At 42.3% G+C, this 22,070-nt stretch overlaps 1 long non-coding RNA gene across 2 annotated transcripts in view; it reads right to left on the bottom strand.

Annotated features, from left to right (window-relative positions):
- Positions 1-22,070, bottom strand: part of LOC137125381 (uncharacterized) — a 218,378-nt gene that overhangs the window by 34,829 nt on the left and 161,479 nt on the right. For both annotated transcript variants that reach the window (XR_010914133.1, XR_010914132.1), the window contains exons 7-8: positions 7,585-17,176; positions 6,961-7,093 (exon numbers count right to left, since the gene is read on the bottom strand). This is a non-coding gene — a long non-coding RNA (uncharacterized lncRNA). The remainder of the gene's footprint in view (positions 1-6,960; positions 7,094-7,584; positions 17,177-22,070) is intronic.

A 22,070-nucleotide genomic window follows, 5' to 3' on the forward strand; every position in this document is an offset into this window, starting at 1 on the left:
GGTGAAATATCAGAAGAGTCTCCCGAGTTTTCCAAAAACCTCACTCTGAAGATGAAAAACCTGAAGCTAATCAACTGTTTAGCAAAAGCGAAGTGATGAAAGTCCAGCTCAGATCATCATTTGAATCACGATCACTCAGTGATCTCACTTGCTGTGCTTTATCATTTTCTTTTGAGTACTGTTTCTGCAAGTTGCCTATTACAATAAGAAAGAAAGGAACAAGGCCTGACTTTTGGAGGACAGATCTGATGGAAATTACCCAACAACAAAAAGCAGTTGATTCGCCCATTGAAGAGAAGATGGAACTCAAGGTAGAAGTTGTGCTGAGGTTTAATCTTCCTGTCAGTCACCTCATCTTGCACAAAACTAACAATAAGAGATGAGTTTTGTTGTGATTTGCTGGCAAATATAAGATACTGAAGAAATTGTCCACATACAGAACGATTTAGTCGAAGTATAAAACAAGATCCTACTTAAAAGTGCTCAGCAACAGGATGGGAGATGTTAAAGAGAGATCTAAAGAAATAAGTCACCATTAGCCATTAAATGAAATAAAACCTGCTACCTCTACAAACCGGTTATTCACCGCCCTAGCTGTCACCACACAGGTACACACTGCCCAATTCCAGGTCCAATTCATTAAAATTAGGGAGGGGCTAGAGGATTTAAGCAAGGTGTACTCCTCCTTCCACAACGTAGTTATTATAGTTAACACTTCATCATATATTGATGGGGTCTAGTCAAGTGCAACCCTGTACGCCAAAACGTATAGAGCTACATAACTGCAAACCTGGTTAGAGGGGAACATCTGTTTGTTTTCTGCTGCATTTCTGAATTCAGCACCTCCCGCCATCTTTACTCATCACTGAGGGCTCATGTGTAACCTAACCTAACCTTGTCACTGCATTTTATGCTGCCGCTCAAACTTTCTTGGTAAAAAGAGTAAAGTTCGAGGGAAAAGAAATAACAGATCAACATCTCGTAGGTAGCAGATTCCTGATTCCAACAGCTGTGGTGGACTTGATTTGGCGTTTATTGGCCATTACGGCCTCAAAATATGAACATCTGAGCACTGGAGAAAGAGGAAGGCATCTGCTAGAAGCGATTGCGACAAGGTTTATCTTCATGTCCACCACATGATTTATTTATCAACATGACGGCCGCTTTCATGCTCAGATTGGGCCGATGGGGGATGCGAGGAAGTTAAAAAGAGCAGAGGGAGCTACAAGGAGTAGAAGATGACTTTAGTTTGATGAGAGGGAATCAAAAAGATCACGATAGCTCATCCCCCCCAACACTGAAAGGGAACAAATGGCTCTTAAATATTTCCACGCATACAAAAAGACAGAAGAAAAAGAAAAAAAATCATGAGGACAGTGATGAATAAACCAAAAAGAAACAAAAAAGGGGCAGCAGCAGCGTCTTTGTGAGGCACAGAGGAAAATATGCGCCACGTCAAAAAGACATCTTTTTATCTAATGGATGCGGCGGCTGTAATGTATCCATGTGGTCCTCGCTTTAATAATTGAGCAGACATCGGGGCGGCACCTGCTGGGAGCCCAAATCATCGCCGCAGCTTTGAACAAACTGCTGTGACATTACGGCATCGGGCATGGCAGCGCAGCACTGAAAGACAGACAGAGAGGGGAAGAGGAAAAAAAAAGAAAAAAAAAAAAGATGCATTTGAGGTGGTGAACAAGGCCTGGGGCTACAGAGTAATGAGCACATCTCCACGGAGCCTTCCACAGATTCACTATTTGAAAATTGTTTCTTGTCTTAATAAATCCTAAGTGTGTAATTTACTTGTGGAAGAGGAACAACAAAGCGGCAGACATTCCTCTCGCTCTGTTCTTTTCTCTGTAAAATGATAGAAATCACACTGGCCGAGGTGTGCAGACATTACCTCAGGTGTAGGCTCTCAGATCTCCTCACCCCTTGCCAATCCTTCCTCCCCCTCTTCTCTGTTCCCCAAATTGCATAGTCATTGAAATTCCCGCTCTGCTTTTTGCAGGAATTATAAAACATTCTGAATCAATTACAACATCAATCGGGCTGAAATCTACAGCCGATGAATATGTATAAAAGTACACACATCCAGAGTATCAAACACGGCCATCAGAAATCGCTTTAGACAGGGCGGGCGAACGCACAGCGAGCACACCTTCCTCCCAGCAGGACGTTCAGGTTAAGAGACAGCTGAGGCGGAGGCTGAATGCTCAACACATACATGTGTAGAACAAGTTTCTCAATTTTCAAAATCTTGTTTGGCAACTTCACCGAGTTCCCTCTTCCTCCTTTTGACTTTATGGCCTTGGCTGTTAGATTGCAATCTGACATTGGAAGCAATTTTTGGAATAAAAGTGAACGCCAATCAGAAATGTTACTTTCATCTGGAGGAGTGTGTCATAGAGTCACAGTCAAATGAGGCCAAAATGTAAAGAGAAGCAGTTTCCTGTCTTCTTCTGCCTGTTTGACAGCATCTGACACTCCTGACCCCAAAAGGCTGCTTTTCCTCTGTCTGAGCTGTGACTGGTGCTTGAAGTTCATCATCATATATGCCGCTCAGCCAAGCTGTGGTCGTTATTTGGAGAGCCAGGATCACCTGCAGTAATTTGACAAAACAAATCCGTTCCTCTCAGTTCAATATAGAATAGGTAAAAATATTAGTGTTTAAGACTAATTTATTCCCGACCTATTCTCACTGTTGCTTATGTTAATGTATACAGCATGTGCAGTAAGTACATTCTGATGCAGTCGGTTTACTTTCCTGATCATAATGCTATATAAAAATCATAAATATGCTAAAAAAATGTTGCCAAGAGATTCACAATATGGTCTTTCTTTTTTTAATTGGATGTTTTTTGGACTCTGTGCTGGGGTCAATCATTAACTTGAATGTCAACTCCACCGTCTCGTGCCTAAGGCTACTACAGCATCGAGATCAGAGTTTCTCCCATTAGAAAATCAGTGAAGTGAATATTAAAATAAATGCTTTATGTACAACTTTACATAAAGAATTTGGAGTCGTGCTGCGTTCGAAGTCACAAGCTCAACAATAGTAACTGGTGAGTGGGTAGTACTACATTTCATGATCACAGCGATAAACTAAGTTTCCATCTACAACAGTTTCTGCACTTACATACCCGAACAAGGTGAATGGTTTCCCCCAATTTCTAAATGAGGGACATGAAAATATGTTTTGAATCCTTTTCGTTAAAAAGGGGACCCGATTTGATTCCCTGTATTAGAATTTCTCTCTGCTTCTAGCAGAGGACAACATTTGAAGGACTTTCCAGCTCAGAAGGTATCGTCCAATGGAGATCTGGGAAAGCAGGTCGCACTTAGCCATCAAATGACATCATCTAAGCTGAAAAACTCCTCCTGACGTCATTACACGGAGGATGTTCTCCAGCTAAAGGAAGAGGGATATTTTTGTATGTAAAAAGGAAGCGGGATGTTTGATACCATTTGCATGTAGTCAAATTATTTGAGTATTTGAGTTATAAAAAGGTATAAAATAAAATGGTGCGGGATGTTTACTGAACAAATTAACTCTAACAAATACTGCGTTTTGCAGAGGTTTTATTGACTTTGAAAAGTTTAGGCCAGTCTGCCATGTTTGGGTAAAAGCATTGTTGCACGTACAGCATTTTTCTAATTTGATTATGACTGTTTCTTTCTGTTAATGTTAAGTTAAAGCTCCGGTTTGTAGCATGGTGCACCATGAACTTTTATTATAATCCTGCTGGACAAAAACCTGAGCTAAACGCCTGAAAATGTAGAAATTTCCTCTGAACAAAATCAGGTCCAATAATCGTCATCTCAATTCATTTCTCCCCCGTCTACGGTTCACTTGACGTAAAGTTACCCGAGCATCTCAGCAGACTAGTTTGAAGGTTTTAATTTTTGATATTTTGCTTCTTGGCAAGTTGTCCCCGGGCCGTTGCTGTCTCTGCCCATGTCTTCCGTCCTGAGACGTGCTGCTTACAGAGCTGAAGGAAGGGAAGGCAAGGGAAAAGGGGGGAAGAGACCAGCCAAGAGGCCCTGAGGCTGCGGTCCTCTCTAGACCCTCAACCTCAGGTCACCGAACACCTCGGGTCAGCAAGTCCCGCTCAGCCTCCTTTCGGGGGAAATATGGGAGGAGGGCATCGAGGAGGCAGCCTTCAGTGTCTTGTGTAATCAACATTTAAGGAACAGCTGGAAGGAGGAGGAGTGTGTTTGTTGTCTACATGTGTGTTTTCTCAGGTTTAGAAGTATTTGATGTCGTGTGTGTGCGTACATGTAAACATTAACAAGTGTAGATATGAGCTACATAATTGTGTGTGTGGTCGGTGTGTATTTCCCGGTGGCCCTCAGTGCTCAGAGCAGGTTCAGTTTCGGGGTCCTTGCCTGCAAATAAAACTCCTCCTCTGGGTGCCAACATTCTCATCTTTGGGTAAAACTGTCAAGAATGAGGAATTTCAGATTTGCAGGACGAGATGAGTGGTGGTATTTACAGCTTCACATTATCGAGAAAAGAATAGCAAGTGCCATATTATGTATTGAGACGTATATTTAATTTTCAAAATTATGTTATGTAAAGAATATACTAGTGTATCAACCTACTTGGCTTTCGTTAAAAGCGTCAGTGTTTCAATGAGCAAATTCCTAAAAACACAATGAGTACAACAAATGCTAACTTTTCCTGTCTTCTTCTTTCCTGTCCTTCTCTCAACTGAATATTTTTAATATCTTTTAGCAGATGTGTTGGACAACACGTCGAGCAATAATTAAAGAGATTGTGGTCATTCTCCAAAAGCCAACAAGTAATTTACAAAATAATTAATTTGGAATGACCAAAGTTATCCATTAAAGTTGGGCAGACTGGCAAAGACACATCAACAAAATTTTCAACTGTGAGAACCAGGCTTAAAGCAGTAGGCATTGAAGGCAACTCTATTTACAGACATTTACAGTGCATGAGGTAGAATATAATTTTGGACGTATATATTTTTTCATATTATACAGAAATAATAAAAGTCAAAATTCTGGTACAGTTATGAGGAGCCCAAAGTCCTAAATGTTCCAACATATCTGAAATCTCAACATGAATTAATCTAAAGATAATTAATCCCACTACAGTGAAGCCAAATCCAACCAGACCTAAATACAGAAACAACGACAACTGTCAGCATCACAACGATACACCAATTAACAAGCAGCAACAATAGGGAAGAATACAAATCCAGCAATACACACATTTTTTTGCATGTCAAAGTAAAAAATAAAAGTTTTACTGCCGCACACACTGAGTAGGACACAGCCCACCTAAGATTGATTCTTAGTTACCTGGAACTGACCTGAGAAGTATGTAAAGTGTTCAAGAACTAAAGGGCTACAGCCCTTTAATAACTAAACCGTTTGTGTTAAGATCAGAAGAATATGTAATTGGAGGAGCAGACAATGGATAAGTGGCTGCTCTTATTTTGTTTCTCTCCCTGAAATAAAAATAAAGAATGAGCCAGTTAACATTTTGCCATATGCATTGTTTGTTTTGGATCTATAAATACCGTGATCGCCTTGGTGTAAAGCGCTAATGCAACAGATAGCTCTGTGTCGCACAACATTTGAATCGACCATCTGACTAATTACAGAAGCGGACGATCAAATCAGGCTCCAGAGAACCTGCGAAGACCCAGAACGTAGCCTTCCGGTCAGGAAGAGGAAGCAGTTTCGTTGTCGCTGCCAGAAATAATAATTTCAATAATTTTCTATAATTTCCAGGATCCAAACAGAGCAAACCAAGTCAGGAAACAAAGCAGGGACCCGCCAAGCTCCACCTCCACCTCCCCTGGAAAGCACACTCATACACAGGCCTGCAGGAGCCTCCCCGCGGAAAGCGGCTGCCATCTAAAAACAGCCTCTGCAGCTGGCGGCCGCAGCGAGAGGCGTGCTTCCAGCGCTCGCGCCCGCAGTTGCAGTTTGCTCCTGCTAAATGTATGGAATCAAGCTCTGACTAAAAACTACAATTACAGGTGATATACAGATTGAAATCATAGGGGCCGCTTTTTTTGTTGAGTAAAATTGTCCTAATGAGTGGTTTGGCGATTCATGGGGTGGAGGGGAGGGAAGGGTTGGTGCTGATGTCTGAGGAGACTGCAAAAGTCTTTTCTCTTCGAGTGTGTGCGCGGATATATGTGTGTGAGGGAGGTGTTTGTGGGAGGGTGGGGGGGCATAAACAGCTGCACCTGCTGCTGCGGCACGCAATGCCACAGTTAATGATATCGGATGATATCATTAGGCAAAGTGCTCATAAACAGATGTTGGAGGCGCTGCCTAAACAGTGTCAGCTGAGCCGGTTTGCATTTCTGCGAACGTATTATTTATATAGGGCATTTAAGTTTGTTATGTTAATAACCCCTTTGTTAGCATGCAGGATGTGGCTCAGGAAGAATACACAGATGAAGGTGGTGTGTGTGTTGATTTTGGGGGGGGGGGTAAACTGCACCTCAGAAGCTCAGAGGCTGATCAGAGGTGTGCAGAGCTGACACAAGCTCAACACGGCAGGATAAAAAAAAAAAACACCACCAACGCAGCCAAGACAAATCCAAGATCCACCCAAGATCTGATCCAGAGGGGAAAATTAAATGATTCCACGTGAAAGCATCTTATTTACACAGCAACTTTAGAAGTTGAGCGAGTGGATTTCCTGCTGGTTACTGCGAGTACTGCAGGTTTGCATTGGAAGGTTGTATTGAAAATAGATACTTTATATTTTACTAGCACCTCTTAGCTTGTGAAGTATTTAAAACACAAACAAATGCAAAGACGTTCAATCAGCTAATGCATCTACTGGTGCTCAAGACCTGTCTGAGAACATACACAGTAACATCTGTACAGTGACACAACCAAATAAACTACTGTAGGCAGGAGAAGAAATGTTGTACTGGACAAAGAGTCGACAGCCAGTAAAATACACACCTTAGGGAAACTGCGGCTCTGGGTGTTTGGACTTCAGGATGACAGGTTCAACATCTGGTAAACATGGATGCGATTCACTCCAGGAGCCGCTGCAGCTGTGAGACAACAGTGTGTCGAATCGGATCAAGTGGTTCTGTAAAGAAATCAGTGCATCAATGTACAGTTGTTTTTCTTCCTGTAAAACCCCAGCTGTGCTTAGTGCCTTCTTCTGTGTGTGTGTGTGTGTGTGTGTGGGGGGGGGGGTTCAGCCCCTGACCCTCACAAGCTTTATGCATGTATCTGTTACTTACTGTCTGGATTTTAGCTGAATATCTGGCAGAAACGGTGCTTTGATTCATGCTTAAAATTACCATCTTTGTTTAGCATTATGCAGCTAAACTACATCCAGTGCACATAAGCTAAATTATTTTATTGTGTGATGTGATTTTATATTTCACGTTGCCCAGTGAAAAATAAAAGTGAAGCTCACTGCTGCTTTAAAAATAACTTTATATTAGACTGCTGTAGCAGAAAAGAACAAACCAGTTCACGCGTTAAGCTTAAGACTTAAACAAATCAAACTATGAACATTTGAACCAAACACAGAAACAAAGCAGACTCTTTCAGTCAGTAGGTTTCTGTCACCTTGTTTTAGATGATTAGTTCAAGGTTCCACACTAGCAGAGTCGTTTCTGACAACCTGAGAACGCTTGTTAGTGCTCGCGTTTGTGCAGCGCCAACAGCCTCTAATTAGTGCAGCTCAGTGTGTGGACAGGTGAGCTACCAGCCCCCAGGTGCTGCTCGTTAACCCCTGTCCCGCGCTCCTCCCCCTTTGAAGCTCACAAACTGCTTCCAGAATGCTCCGTTTTTCCCTGTTAGTCGTCTAGTCGTCTCATGTTTCAAGGGAAAAGATAAACGGACATGGTGCCAGCTTATCGCGACAGTTCGAGCTCCAGCCAACTGTCCACAAACACCTGTGAGCTCAGCAAAGCGAAGAACCTGATTAACCGAGTGGCCGAACCGCACGGCTTCCTCTTCCTTCCTTTCCTTTCATACGTCAACGGTGCTCTATACCGCCCCCTTCTGCCTCGGAGGATGGCTACGCAATCTAAGTTCATTACCGTCTTAAGGTTCTTATTTTAGGTGTTGTTTTGTAGGAAGTATTGAGATTCGTAACAAAATTACAAGTGGTTTAGAGTTCAAAAATTGTAACATTAGGAATATTGGTATTTTTCTTTACAGATCCTGACTTTGATGAACAGACATTAAAAGTATGTACTAGTCCTCTTGCATCTCCTGCACAGTTTACAAAATAAAAGTCTGGCACGGTGCATTGGGAAATAGGTCAAACAAAATAAGGGAGTGGTGAGAAGCTCAGCCCACCTTGGAGCAGCATCAAGCCTCACTTTTAAACAGCACTCATACACGTGTTAACACATTTATGTAAAAGGTTAAAGTCCTTGTGTTATTCTGCTCAGGCGCTGCCATTTTACCCCCTCCTCCTCCTCCTCCTCCTGGCTGAAAAAAAGAGGGGGAACAGGCGCCCATTTCCCTGCCACCATTATGCTCATTTGTCCTGTCAAGAGAATGACAGGCCGGTTGACTCTTCCCCAGATACGACCATTAGGTAACGCTCTGTCATCTGACAGCGAGGCATTCTGCCGCTCCCTAAAAACCCCCTAATTATTTCCTTCGCCAGAGACAGGCGGTGGCGGGTAGGTAATTTTTAACCTTTCACGTGCACCTGGGGAACCCTCCTCCGGGGAGCCAAGGTGCCTGTGTGGCATTCAGTCATCAAAACATGACCTTTTATGGCCGTTCGGAGAGCAGTTGGCACCGGGTGCCACGCGCCGGCTAATGCTAATGTTGATGACTAATTTATGCATCAGCCGACCGCATCTGCAGCAAGTTTAGAGTAGCAACAATGTGTGATAGAGCGGTGAGAGACAAGAGGAAGGCAAGGGAAAGGAAGGAGGGGGCATCACTGCAGAGCAAGCAGAGGTGAAAGGCATTTTGGGGGAAGGGGTGAGGCTTTTCAGACACCCGGTAGCCTGGCACAATAGGGAATTGAGGGGGCTAATTATATTGCAGGGAATACATTCGGCGTGACCAGCGAGCCTTTTTAGAATTTGTCGAGCGCAATCTGACTAACGTGGCTGACCTTTACTTTTTTTTAACCCAAATTGTGGGAGACCAGAGAGCATGCAAGATGTGTGCATATTCTATGACCTAATTGCCTTTTTTCTTGTGAGGCTAAATGCTGCCCAGCAAACCCGCCCTCCACCGCCTAAAAAAGAAGAAACAGGATGTCAAAAACTGCCTTATCACTTGTCACAGTAGACACTAGAGCACATTTGCAGTATGTTTACATTCACAGACATTACTAGTCGCTGTGGGTGGAGGTGTTTTTGGCCGGCTTGTTAAATAAGGATTAAAAGGAGTGACTTCGTGCACTCGTTCTGAAGGCATTCTTCACTTCTCGTCACTAATGACCTCTGACCCCGGGAATCAAGTAATAGAGTTGGTCAATCAACGGCTTGTCCCTTCAGGGGTCACCACAGCACACGTTGATTTGGCATGCGTTTTTATGCCGGGTGCCCTTCCTGCCACAACCAACCCCTTTTTGTCTGGGCTCGGGACCGGCACCAAGGTTGGCACCTTGGCTGGGTGGCTGGGTGGGGCCACACCTGGTGGGGTGGGATTTGAACCCGATGCCTTCTGCATCCCAACCCAATGCTCCACCACTGAATAAGAGGCTACAGCCCGCAGCAAGTTAGCTTGGCTTAGCACAAATAACCCCATAAAATGGAGAATTATTGTTATACAACTTTTTTGTTTTTTTACGGATTAAACAGCAGGTGTTGGGAAGCACAGTTCAGACTAGCTGGATCCCCCTGTATCCAGTCTTTAGCTACCTGGCATCAATTTAAAGAAAGAGATGTGTCTAATGTAAACCTAAAGTTAAATCTAGATCGGCTTTTTGCATTTTATCAGGTTAAAATATGTGTTTGCCAAACTTGTCGGTGCCTAACATTCTGACTCTTGACTTTTTAAGCTCTTGCAGACTTAAGTGAGCTGATTTCTCCCGCTGGACTACATTATTAACAAAAAAGGAAACCTAATGTAACAATGTAACAACCCAACACTTCTTTGTCAAAGGCCTTTCTTTTTCTTTTTTTCTACAATAATTCACCACCTAACGAACGCATGCAGAAAAAAAGAAAATTTATGCTGGAAAATTGTTCTGCTGTGCAACTTTAGATGAAAACAAACATTACGGTGTGCATAAGCAAACATGTCTCCTTGCTTTTTTTAGCCTTTTCCCATGTCCACAAAAGAGAATATGGACGGATAGGAAGGAGCGAACACCTCCTGCAAAGTCAGCCTGTCTGAGAGCGATGGGGAAGGGGATGACAGAGACGTTTATGTGGCAGCATAAAATAAAAAAAGGCACCGCCTCAGGCTTATAGTGAGCTGACAGAAATGCTGTATGTTTATAATCTTCCCTAAAGTCCATAAATTGTTAATATGGTGAAGTGTTTCAGCAAGCAGACAAATCGAGGTGTTTGGGTGAAGAAGAGATGGATTTCACACAGCGGAGAGAGAACGAGGAGAGAATCAAGCTAATCGGATCAAAAGTAAATGATGGCGCTATTCTGCTTGAAAAACATACTTTGTATGAATCAGGGGATGTGTGCATTTGCAAATATGTCACGCCCTGCACTACCCTCTGTTTTTCTATATCTGTTGTCAGCCAGAGGAAGAGAGGAAGGTGCTGAGGAACTCTTTTGTTTAGACAAATCAGGAAAGAACACGCTTTATTCTGCCTGGAAAGTGTGATTTCTTACCCCCACCCCCCTTTTCTGTTTCTCTTGCAGCAGTTGTGTTTCTCAAGTTCTGCAGGAAGGTCATCACAAAGTGTTTTCCTCGGAGCAACGCGGGGCAATAAAACACAAGTAAACACAAAGCAAGACGGATTCAAGCCGCCGTACGTTCATGCAGCCATTAGTGATTTATACTCCGCTTCTAATCCCTTGCTGAGGCCGCCCTGCTGCCATTAAGCTTCGAAATTACATGTTCTATCACGAGCAGCCGCTCTCACCTGAGTATTGGATTACTGAAATAAAATATGAATAATTAATAGTGAGAAATAGGTTCCTGGCAACAGGAATAGCTGCAATATAATAATGAGCATTATGTTTCTTTTGTTTTTTTTCCCCTATTCTTTCCCTCCTTCTCTTGTGTTGTTTGATCTTCTCGGGTATCTCTACCAGGGGACTTGGTGCATCCTCTTCTCCTTCTTCTTCGCGGGTTCTTCCCTGACTGGGCCGACTCCCCTGGCCGCCGGGGGGGAGAGACCTGCCTTTCCGCCTGTGTTCTTTATTCTTCCTCCTCATCCCTCTCCTCTTCATCTTGTTTTTTCTTTAATAAGCTGCCGTTAAATAAATTAGAAAATACCCACCCAGGGGTGATCAGACGGCCACAAACCCTTGTCATCTGTCTCCCGGCGCTGCCAGGCAAAAGAGAGCAAGGGAAGGAAGGAGAAAAAGAGAGGAGGACAGCCAGGATTTCTTCTTCTTCATCTTCCTTTCCTTCCCTGGCTTGGTATTCTGTCAGAGGTGAGAGGGAGAAAGAGAGAAGAAGAACAGGCCTGTTTTCACTCTGCCAGACAACCGAAGGCGATCTGCCATTTGCTAAAAAAAAAAAAAAATTCCATACATCCATATTTATTTAATGCTGTGAGAGAGAGGAGAGGAAGGAAAGGAAGGAGACAGACAGAAAGACAGGAGGAAAAAAAAAAAACTTTGCTACATATGGAGCGCTTCTTACAACTAATCAGCAGACTGTTGGTGATTGGGGCCGCGGGCGCCAGGTTGGCTCGAGCCAGAGTTAGCACAGTGCCCAGGTCTTTGCTGCAGGCTGCACAGGTTGGCCTCAACTCTGCTGGGGAGCAGATGGCGAGCCAAAGCTTGTAGTCACACTTACCTTCCCCACTAAATCCCTAATCCCTCCGTGGACGCTCCTCCAAGGCAGGTTTTTGGAGGCAGAAATAGGGGTTACAATCTGGACCAGCGCAGCGCCTGCCAAAACACTCACAACACAGAAATGCAAATTAACTTATTTGTGTTGTCCGCCAGCCAAGCGCCGCTTCTTTTGCGAGTAATTAAGATACCTTGAAAAATATTTGTAAAAGATCAATAATTTGAAATGGACAAATAACAATGCAGAGAAACAGAAGATGGGAGAATAAGCAAAGGATATGGACGCTTTGTTAAATGTTTTTTTTTTTTTTTACTCTGTTTTCAACATCCACCCCTCCTTTCAATCTGCACACACCAATCAGCCCTATCACTCCTGCGTTCACCTACACGCAAGAAAAACTAGTCCCTCAGGTGTTGGCCCACGTCGACCTTCTGTGGATTACAAGTAATACCTCGTCCATTACTGCCACTGAACTGGAGAGGGAACTGGATGTTAAACACATAAAGCATTTGTGCTGAATGTTCCTTTAAAGTCAGCAGCTTGAGAACGCATGCAAGCACGCACGCGCACACACACACACACACACACAAAAGAAAAAGGAGTTAAAAAAACAAGCGCCCCCTGAATCAGTAACTGTTAGAGGAGGCGTAGGAGCTTCGGTGACACCTTTCAGCTGTGCTTGTTGGCTGGTGCTTAAGCTATACGCTAACACACAGACACACACACACACACACACACACACACTGTTATTAGCCTGGTGTCAGCAGCATTAAATGGGCTGCAGATGTTAATGCACTGTTTTAGATACAGTGGCAGGAAAAAGAGGCAGAGACAGACCCATTCAGACACAGAATAACTAAATACAGAGAGAAACACATTCATTAGTGAAGAACACACAGCAGATAATAATTCAGAGGTGATGCATTATAAACAGAGCTGTTTAAACAAAGTGGGTATGTTTAAAATCTTGAAAACAGACAGTGAGTAGGTTTTACTTGTTTTTCTTTTGTTTTGTCTCGCGGTTTATTATCTTAAGATTCTGTGTTTAAAACTTTCACAGACACTGGAGGTTTTTTTGTAGTTTAAAACAGGACGTCGAGCTTTTGTGTTGAGCTTTGTTTATCGTAAACATAATATTTCAGTATATTTTTCTGGCTGTTGCCTCTCTTGCTGTTACCTTACAGCTCTCCTATACTTTTTTCCAATTTATATGTTGCCTAAGTGTCACTTTTCATGCACTTTATGCTAACTGTGGATAAACATAATTCTGTGGACTTTCTTATATTAACAACAATATGTTGAAAATCACAACTTACCTCAGTGTCTCTTCCTTCTAGCAGCAGTGTCAGGCGTACCTTGGTGATGAGGATGCTTAGAGTTTAGCAGTAGAATAAACAGCCTAAAAGACATTTTTGGACCTTCATTCTAATAAGCTTTACCCCAAATCAATCAGTACTTAATGATTACAATAACTGTTACTGTTACATTAGCGCCCGTGGCTGGTGGATGGGCTAACATGCTAACAGCCTGTGCAGACTGTTGCTACAGCTGCCTATGTTTGTTTTATTGAATGCGACATTCACCCATTGATGCACATTACTGCAAGTGTTTATCATGTGGCTAATTTACAGCAGAGGGCTGAAATATTGTGCATCCCTTCAGCAGGACCTACTGGGGTAGGGACTGTGCTGGATCTGTAAAAACCTGTATTTACTAATTCGATACTACTACTCAAAGAGGCAGCTCCCTCATTCCGCATTGACATTAAACTGTGCTCTGTTGTGCCCCTCCTGCACCACTCAGCATTGTACAGTAAGTAGGAGAGGGTCTGTAAGGCCTCTGGGACCAGCCAGGCAGATCAAACAACCTCCCCAGTATCCGACCAGATGTCCTTACTGGGATGGGTTCAGATGGTCCCAGCGAGCAGCGAGACAAAGGTCAGAGTCACACAGTGGGTTAAACTGGACCCATCATGAAAACTGGCTCGGGCTGCAGGTTTTTGCAGCGCTGCCCTGCTCATCAGCAGGGATTATTTCAATTAAGGCTCACGCTGGCTGAACGCGGGATTACAACAGGGTTTAGAGTGGCAGGACACATCTGAACACAGCACATGGTCAGACAGTCAGCTCCCAGGGATTACATGGCTGAAATATGACAGACAGGCAATCATAATTAGATGTAACATGGACACAGCCCGAGGGAACTTTCTATAAAAAGACATATTTACAATTTTGATTTTACTCCACAGAGACGTAGGTAGCAAACAGCAACTTTTACTAATTACTTTTCAAATTTCTTTATGAGTTTAACCAATTCCTGGTTACATTCAATCTAGCTGAAATTGGACTAAACTTGAAGTGCATTTGTAAAATTAACATTTTGTACATGTTTAATTCAAGGCTTAATTAGATAAAATGTCGAAAACTGTCACAAAAATATTATTATTGTTTTTTTATTTTTGTTATTAGTCAAAGTTGCAGGAAAAGTTAAATGTGAGATGATCTGTCACTTTTCATTGCTTAAAATGAATCTACAGGTATATATAAAGTATACTTGGCCCCGGCATGTAAGCGATTGTGTATTACAAATTAAAATCTTTGAAAAAGGAAGAGGAAGGACCCTCCCAGAGGGATAATTACCTCCCCGTCTCTTCTATATATATATTTGCTTCTTGTATTATTGGCAATATGAAAAGGGAAGGTAAACTGAGGTGAATGAAGAACAAAGATGTGCAGCAGCAGGTGGAGCATCATTGACGGTGAGGCCAGACAATGAGAAGCTATTAGCCTCTGGCCCCTGTGCTGTATGCAGGGCATGATTTGGACATGAATAGCATTACTGCTCGACCCGCCTTTAGCATTCACGACAGCGAGCGGCGGCTCGGTCTGGCATTTCACCTGTGGACGGTTCGCACTGATTGAGATGCTCCAGAGCAGCCGGGGGGAGATGTGGCGAAAACCCACCTAATTGGCCCCGGAGTCTGCCCTAATTCCTGATTCTCAGGGCGGTCCACATTTCAAAGCAGCACCCAGATCAATTAATGGGCCGGTAATGTGTCTCATTTTCATACAAGGCGAGAGTCTTAGGTTGGGAAAATCAGATACGGGCCACCTTCGACTCAGCGAGGCAAGCATCAGTCGCAGTCGTGAGAAGGGGAATTCGATATGAAGCTCAGCTGTTCAGAGCAAAATCAAACGATGAATAATTTTGTCTGACTCCTGTTTCTCCTTTTGACCCTTAACATTTTTAACACTCAATGTTTGAGATCTTTCATCGACAGGAATATCTAAAGGGGCTCTGTACCGCTCTGGCTGAAAACTTTAAAGTGAAACACTGGCAAGCTTTCAAGTGTCCAACCAAGCAATACATATTACACAGTGTATCTGGTATATGTTATATTAGCTTGAAGTCCATGACTTGCTTCTCAGGAGTTGTGTTGACCAAATGAGCATCAACGCAACTTAAAATGAAAATTTTCTTGCACTACTACAAATCTGTCAAACATGTCCTCATTTCAGCATATTTACACACGTTCTTGTGCTTATTTCTTAGATTTAAATACTCATGTAAATACGAACTGAGAAAAGTTCGTAAAAGTCTTCGCAAACAAAGATGTCGCCCAGCAAACACACTTTCTTGCTAATCATCTAGCACTAGAGCTAACACACACATTACTGCTTGTTGCTAATTCATCTAACTGTGTACTTTATGGAAGCATTTAATCACAATATACGCTAATATCTGAATGCCAGCATTCGCCTAAGCCTTTTCATTTATGGCAGTCACCATCTGGTTACGACTTCAGCTAACATGTAGCATTATCTGTGCCATTCAGTGCTTCAGAGACCATCTTAACACATCTTACTTAAAATCAGCAACAACAAACGGCTACTACGTATAAGCTAACGTGCCAAATCTGGGCCAATTCTCAGCTATATCTCCATAGTGCTGCTAATATATATTTGTTAGCTAGCATTAGCCTAATCTGTATTACATGGGTGCATTAAGGTTGGTTTGTGTGAATTTTGAATTGTTTACCTTTAAAAGCAAGAAAGTCGGGCTTTTATCTACAAATAATGATTTATACCTTCAAAATGATTTTACATGACGACGTGCATTAGCTTTTGTTAGCTGTATGTGTAAAATTATATTTCAGTTCTAGCGTTTATGATGCTGCTTCCTCCAGAATAAAATGCTTGAACCTGTGTAGCAGACACACTCAGTGTTTGCCTGCACTCTGACAGCACTAACCACACAGCACTTTAAGGTGGAGCAAGGTACAACCCTGCTGTTTTCTCAGTGGCAGACTAAAATATGAATGAGCAGCCAGTCTATACATCATGTTCGCTGACATGTTGTATTAAAATTTATGAACAACTTCATCAAAAAGCACTTTCTGCCAGACAGATTTGTCCTGACATTGAAGTTACATGGCTGGTTGGAGCTTCAGATAAATGTGTGTGTGTGCGTGTGCGTGTGCTGGTGAAATTATGTGTACGGTGAGCTCGTAAAGCAATTTGTAATGCGTGTGCATTGCATGTGTGTGTTTTTCTATTTCAGATATCAGGGAATCTGTATCTTCATAATGCCACAAAGAGGACTTTTAGAGGTTTTGGTGCCTGTAGTTTAATTTGAGAATTCAAGGCCACAACATAAAGGAAAAAAAGACAAAAATGAGTTGAACTGTGTAACGCAGGTATTGGTTATATTTCGATTAAAAAACAATGCATCTTAACTCATAACTGCGATTCGGGAGATTTGAAATGCATCTTTTTTTGTGTGTGTGTCAAACTGCATGAGCAAGTCTATGTTTGTGTGTTGTGCAAGGGTGTACGAGACATCAGGTACTGAAAACGAAAGATGTGCACTCTCTAAAGAATTAGCAGAATTATCCAAGTTCCACAACCCATTACAGCATGAATCACAAATGTATGTAAATCACAGGGTACTATGAGATTTTTGGATCGGAAAGCTGTGTAAAATTTACAAAAGCACTAATAAAAATAAACAAAACTCAACTTAGCAACTATTTAAACTAAAAGTATGATTGTGTTTGTGTGTCACCACCAAAGCCTCTTCAGTCTTCGGGTTATGAAATAATACCTGTCATCTGCCAACTGCTGAACCCTGAAAAGGGGGCAGGTTTTCCAGGTCAGCCCGCCATCTGTCAGCGCAGCCCTCTCCTGTTCCTGCACATTAGCACCTGATTGGCTGGAACCAGACCCTTGGTAGGCGGGGCCACCCACAGCCCCCCCTGCTGGGACACAGAAACAGTGAGTCGCAGACGAGTAAAGAGACAACATGCACACGTGCTCATGCTGCGTACGCCTACAAGTGTATGCTCGTCCACGGCACACACATGAGCACGGACACACAACTACATACAAGAGGATTCATTATGTCATTTAGAGAGAACAGGGTTGGAGATATATTGCAGGTTTGTCGATGAGCAATTCATTTGGTTGACTTTTCTTTAAGCTCATACTTTGCAACAGAGACAGAGAGTAAGATGTGTACAGTACTGTGGGAATGGGCGAGTAATTGAGTCCACTGGCACAGAAAGGGGAAGGTCGCCCCCCTCCATCCTGTTTGCTTTTGGACATTTTGTGTCTTATGTTTGTTTACTGACTATATCCCTAAATTTTGCGTATATTTCTGCTCATTTTAAGTTTTAACTCTTTCCAACAAGCAGTACGAACAGTAACTTCAGAGGCTCTGGACCCTGGGCGTCCCGAGCCCTTGGGCCCCCCGTGGCCCCGTTCGTATCCATCCGTGATCGTGGCTGGTTTGAGACAGCTCTGTGATTGGCAACACGGTGAACAGGGCTGCACACATTTTTCTTTAGTATCTTCTACTGATAGGTTTAAATCTGCGGTTCTGTGTCAGCGTAGCCACATCATTCGAAAACTACCTGCATCTCTGAGATGATCGCAACATAATGTCTAAAAAAGTGAGGCTAAATCCATTTCCTACTCCTCTTTCCCTTCCTCTCTCCCTCCCTCCCTTGCTAGTTCAGCTGTCTGGTCAATGGGACCGGGGCAAGTAGCCAAGCATGTACAGCCAAGCCTGCCTCCCCCCCATCCACCTCCCCCCTCCCTTCCTCTCCCATCCAGACGGCCTCCTGTTCAGCTGTGCTACTCGCCGCAGGTTCCAGCCAGGTCAGATGTTCAACACGAGCGACAACATGTTCCCTCGTCACCGCTGTTTACCACGCCTGGCTGTCATGCAGTCGCCCCACCGTGACAGGCTCCGGAAAGGTGCAATGCTAATATTTCTCAGGATGAAGTCGCACATAGTGAATTAGGAGTAGTTTAACTGCACGGTTTGGTTTTTGGCAGGTTACAGAAAACTGTGAAATTGCGTTTACGACACTAAACCTCTCCACAAAAGTTAATGAAGTCCTGCTAATTAAAACATTCATCCTTTAAAGTTTTATTGTCTCAGTGTTGCTGAAGTCAAGGCTCTTTAAAACAAGCAATTACTGAAGATTTTATTTCTATGAATTTATGTATCTTTAAACCTTCAATAGGCTCTGACTGTTGCATCTTTATACACACATACTTATTCAGTTATGGACAGCTGCATATAGGACTCTGTATGTTTTCAGTTACAGAAATAAAGGTCATTCACTCCCACAATGGTCGTATACAAATACGTAGCTTGTGGCTCTATTCAATTAATGTGGGTGGAATGAGAAGCAGAAGAAAAAAGGACTTGGAATAAGCATTAAAAATTTTAGCACAACAGGTGCCATTAACACATTAAGGACAAACCACAGCTACAACTAGGAGAGCACAGCAGCACTTCGTCTGAATAAAGTTCATCTGAATCCCGCAAAGGCTTTAACACACAAATACAGTTTAGAGTTTAAACAAAACAAAACAAAAAAAAAATCATGTGAACCTAAAATTTACTTGGATAAAATAATGACACCTGAACAGCTTCCATCTGGGGATAAAGACTGAGAGATGTGGTTAAAAGCTCTGGAAAGATCAGAGTCTGTAAATATAGGTCAACTTTGGTAAGTGAAAGTATTGCTTGTTTTTACTGTATATTCTGGTTTCTTTGTACTTGTTCTACATTCAGTTTTTATCTTTAACGCACATTAGTGTTGTGTTGCGTGGTTCTGCAGTGGTTCTCTTGCGTCCGCACATCCAGTGACGCCCAAGTCATGACTGCAATTCTTTTATTGTGAAAAATGCTTCCATGCTTTCAGGTTCCTAAGACAACGCTATGAGAAAATATCACTTCTCTAACTTTACTTTACTTTACTTTAGCCTAAAATGATATTATGGTTATGAAATTCACACTAAGTTACGGTGAACAAATCTGCAGCTACACCAATACAAAGAAAAGCTCAAACATGCAGAGAAGCGTTTATTTTAATTTTTTTTCCACGTGCAGTGCCCCACTCGTGCTGCTTATTCTCTCACGCACACACATGCGCACAGACACACACAGCAGCAGTGGCCTGTGTGCCCAAGTCAAAGGTGCAGGCCTGCCACGCTAGCTGCCCAGGTGCAGAGCAGATAGGGTTGCAGCGCGTAAACGGCTAATTCCGGCACGGCTGTGGGAACGCCAGCTGCCCCCGTATTTCTCAAAATCTGAAATTGTTTTGGATTTGTGCGCCAACAGAAGGACTCGACATGCAAGAGTGAAAGCAGCTCGTTTCCTGTGTCTTCTCACGTCAATAAAATAACTGCTCGGTACCGTGGCGAAACCTAACTTCTGTTCTCCAGCCTCCCCTCCTCACCCCCCGCAGTCTCCCTCTCCTCTTCCCCTTGCTTGATAGATGACACCAAATTTATCTGAGCTTTATCAAAGCAGGAGGACTCGAGCAGAAAACATGCATATGTTTGACCATTAAAGCCTCGCACAATACCGACTCTACTTTTCCGAGGGAGTCAAATGGCTTCACTGCATTCCAGCTCGATCTATGCAACCTTTAATCCTTGTGCACACTTGTCTGTGCAAACGAGAGCGCTCTCAGTCGGAGTTGTAACGAGCTGCACTTTCGACACCGTCCGCGCAGCCTCTAAACCTCTCCAAACTTCTCTTTGTTGTGCTGCTGCACAAACACGTTTAAAGCTCATTTCCCAAACAACATGGTGCTGTTGGAAAACCAGATGATTAGTAGGTTTATCAGAAGCAGCAGATCGAGGTTAAAGTGCTACTCTGCTACTAAAGCTGCAGCAGTTCCCTGAAAAAACACATTATCCCAACTTTTCAAAGTGAAAAAATTAAACCCTTCAGTTCAAATTACAATGAACTTTTGAAAAAAAATTTGGTTAAAAAGTTATTTGCTTTAATCTATTTTGTTTTCTAAACTCCATATTTTGACTTTCCATGAATTAATTTAGTTTTACTACTTTTTAATAATTATGATTTACATATGTATCCCAATATAAACTTTTTTAATCTTGTAAATATAATATACTGTTATTATGCAATTTTTTCATGTTTTCTACTATTTGTGTTTTATCATATTTTGTCAAATTCATCTTTTAAATAATCATACTTTTGTTTGTATTTTTGGTTTTTAATAGAATTTATTACGATAACTATATTCGATTTTCATATTTTGTTGAAATAGTTTTTGTCCCTAAAAAGTGCAATTAGTGTTGATAAGGATAATGCTTGTTAACCTATATATTGTAGAAATGTACATTAAATCTGAATCCTGTTTAGTCCTTTTAATCGTCAGCAATCACGTGGAAACTTGCTGAGACGCAGCAAACTCAGCAGCACAACAGATGCGTCAACATTCAACACTGTCGGTGACACGGTGGCAGCAGAAACACAAACCGACTGTTTATGTTGTTTCTGTGGCAGCTTGTGAATTTGTGTCGGGCAGATGTTCTTCATCAGGTGTCGGTCGACCTGCGAAACGGGATGAAACTGCTTGGACGCCGGCTGACCTGTGTAGGGAAGAGCCTGTGAGATAGAGCGAGAGCAAAGGATTGTCCCAGTGGGTCCTCGGAAAGATTTGGGCTGTAGACGGATGGATGTGGACTGAGATCAGCAGAATGGCATCTGCTTTACACACCCACACACATGCACACACACACACACACACACACACAAACAGTAGAGATATTAGCATTCGAAGCTGAACTGCAGCTGAGCAGCTTGTCTGTGTATTCCTTCTTTTCTGAGCAGCTAGGGAGTGAAATCACTTAACTTCACACTGTAAAGTCCCTCTAACCTCTTTATCTACTCACTCTTCTGCAGCTCCCTCTACACTGTTGCAAAGTTACACATTTTCTTAATGAAATAAATACTGTGCTGCACAGTATCATCTTTTAAGGTTTCAAACAATGTAGTTTCCGTGTTTACTGTACTTCACTTAAAACCACAGGTGGTAGAAGCCCACAAAGTACTCTGCTACAAGTACCTAAAAGTACCACTTTCACATTCTCAGTGAAGTTGGGATGTGAAAGTGGTACCTTTACTGGTACTATAAATAATGAAAGTCGAAACACATTAACGTTAATTCTGTTGATGGCGTAAATGTGCAAATCTAATTCATGTGATGCAGTAAAAGTACATTATTTCCATCTGAATTTTGGTGCAATAAAAGTGAAGTACTCCAGTGAGGTACCCAAAACTGTACTTGCTACTACCACTGCTTAAAACAGTGCACACAACATAAAGATATGCAGATGCAGAATAAATAAGGCAGGCTAGAAGGACAGTCCTGCTTCAATTGCTTACGTATCGTATTTCACAATGTTGACTCAATAAATTTAGCACATCATGGCCTCTGATGCTTCAATTCCGGTCACTTGTTATTGGTTAAATCTGTTTCTTGAAGGAAACTTAATCCTAAATCCCTGGAAGACTCTTTTCAGCAGGACTGACCTATTGACCCAAATACTGAACCTGCACGTATTTTCCCCTTTTCTCAACAGCTGATCTCAGCAATTTAGACTCGAATTTATACTTGAATATTTCAGGAAGAAATATGACACCTTCTACTTCTGGACTCATTTTAATTATTACTTATCTTCGTGTCCTTTATTTAAACTCTGTACATGCAAAGTTAAATGAAAACTGAATGTAAATGTTTGTCCCACATAATCAGTTCAAATTTAGAAGCTCTTTAAAAGAGATAATTAAAGGGAATTACTGTTATTTATGTTTCCCTT

The sequence above is a fragment of the Channa argus genome, chromosome 4 (assembly GCF_033026475.1).
Source record: "Channa argus isolate prfri chromosome 4, Channa argus male v1.0, whole genome shotgun sequence".
Lineage (NCBI taxonomy): Eukaryota > Metazoa > Chordata > Actinopteri > Anabantiformes > Channidae > Channa > Channa argus.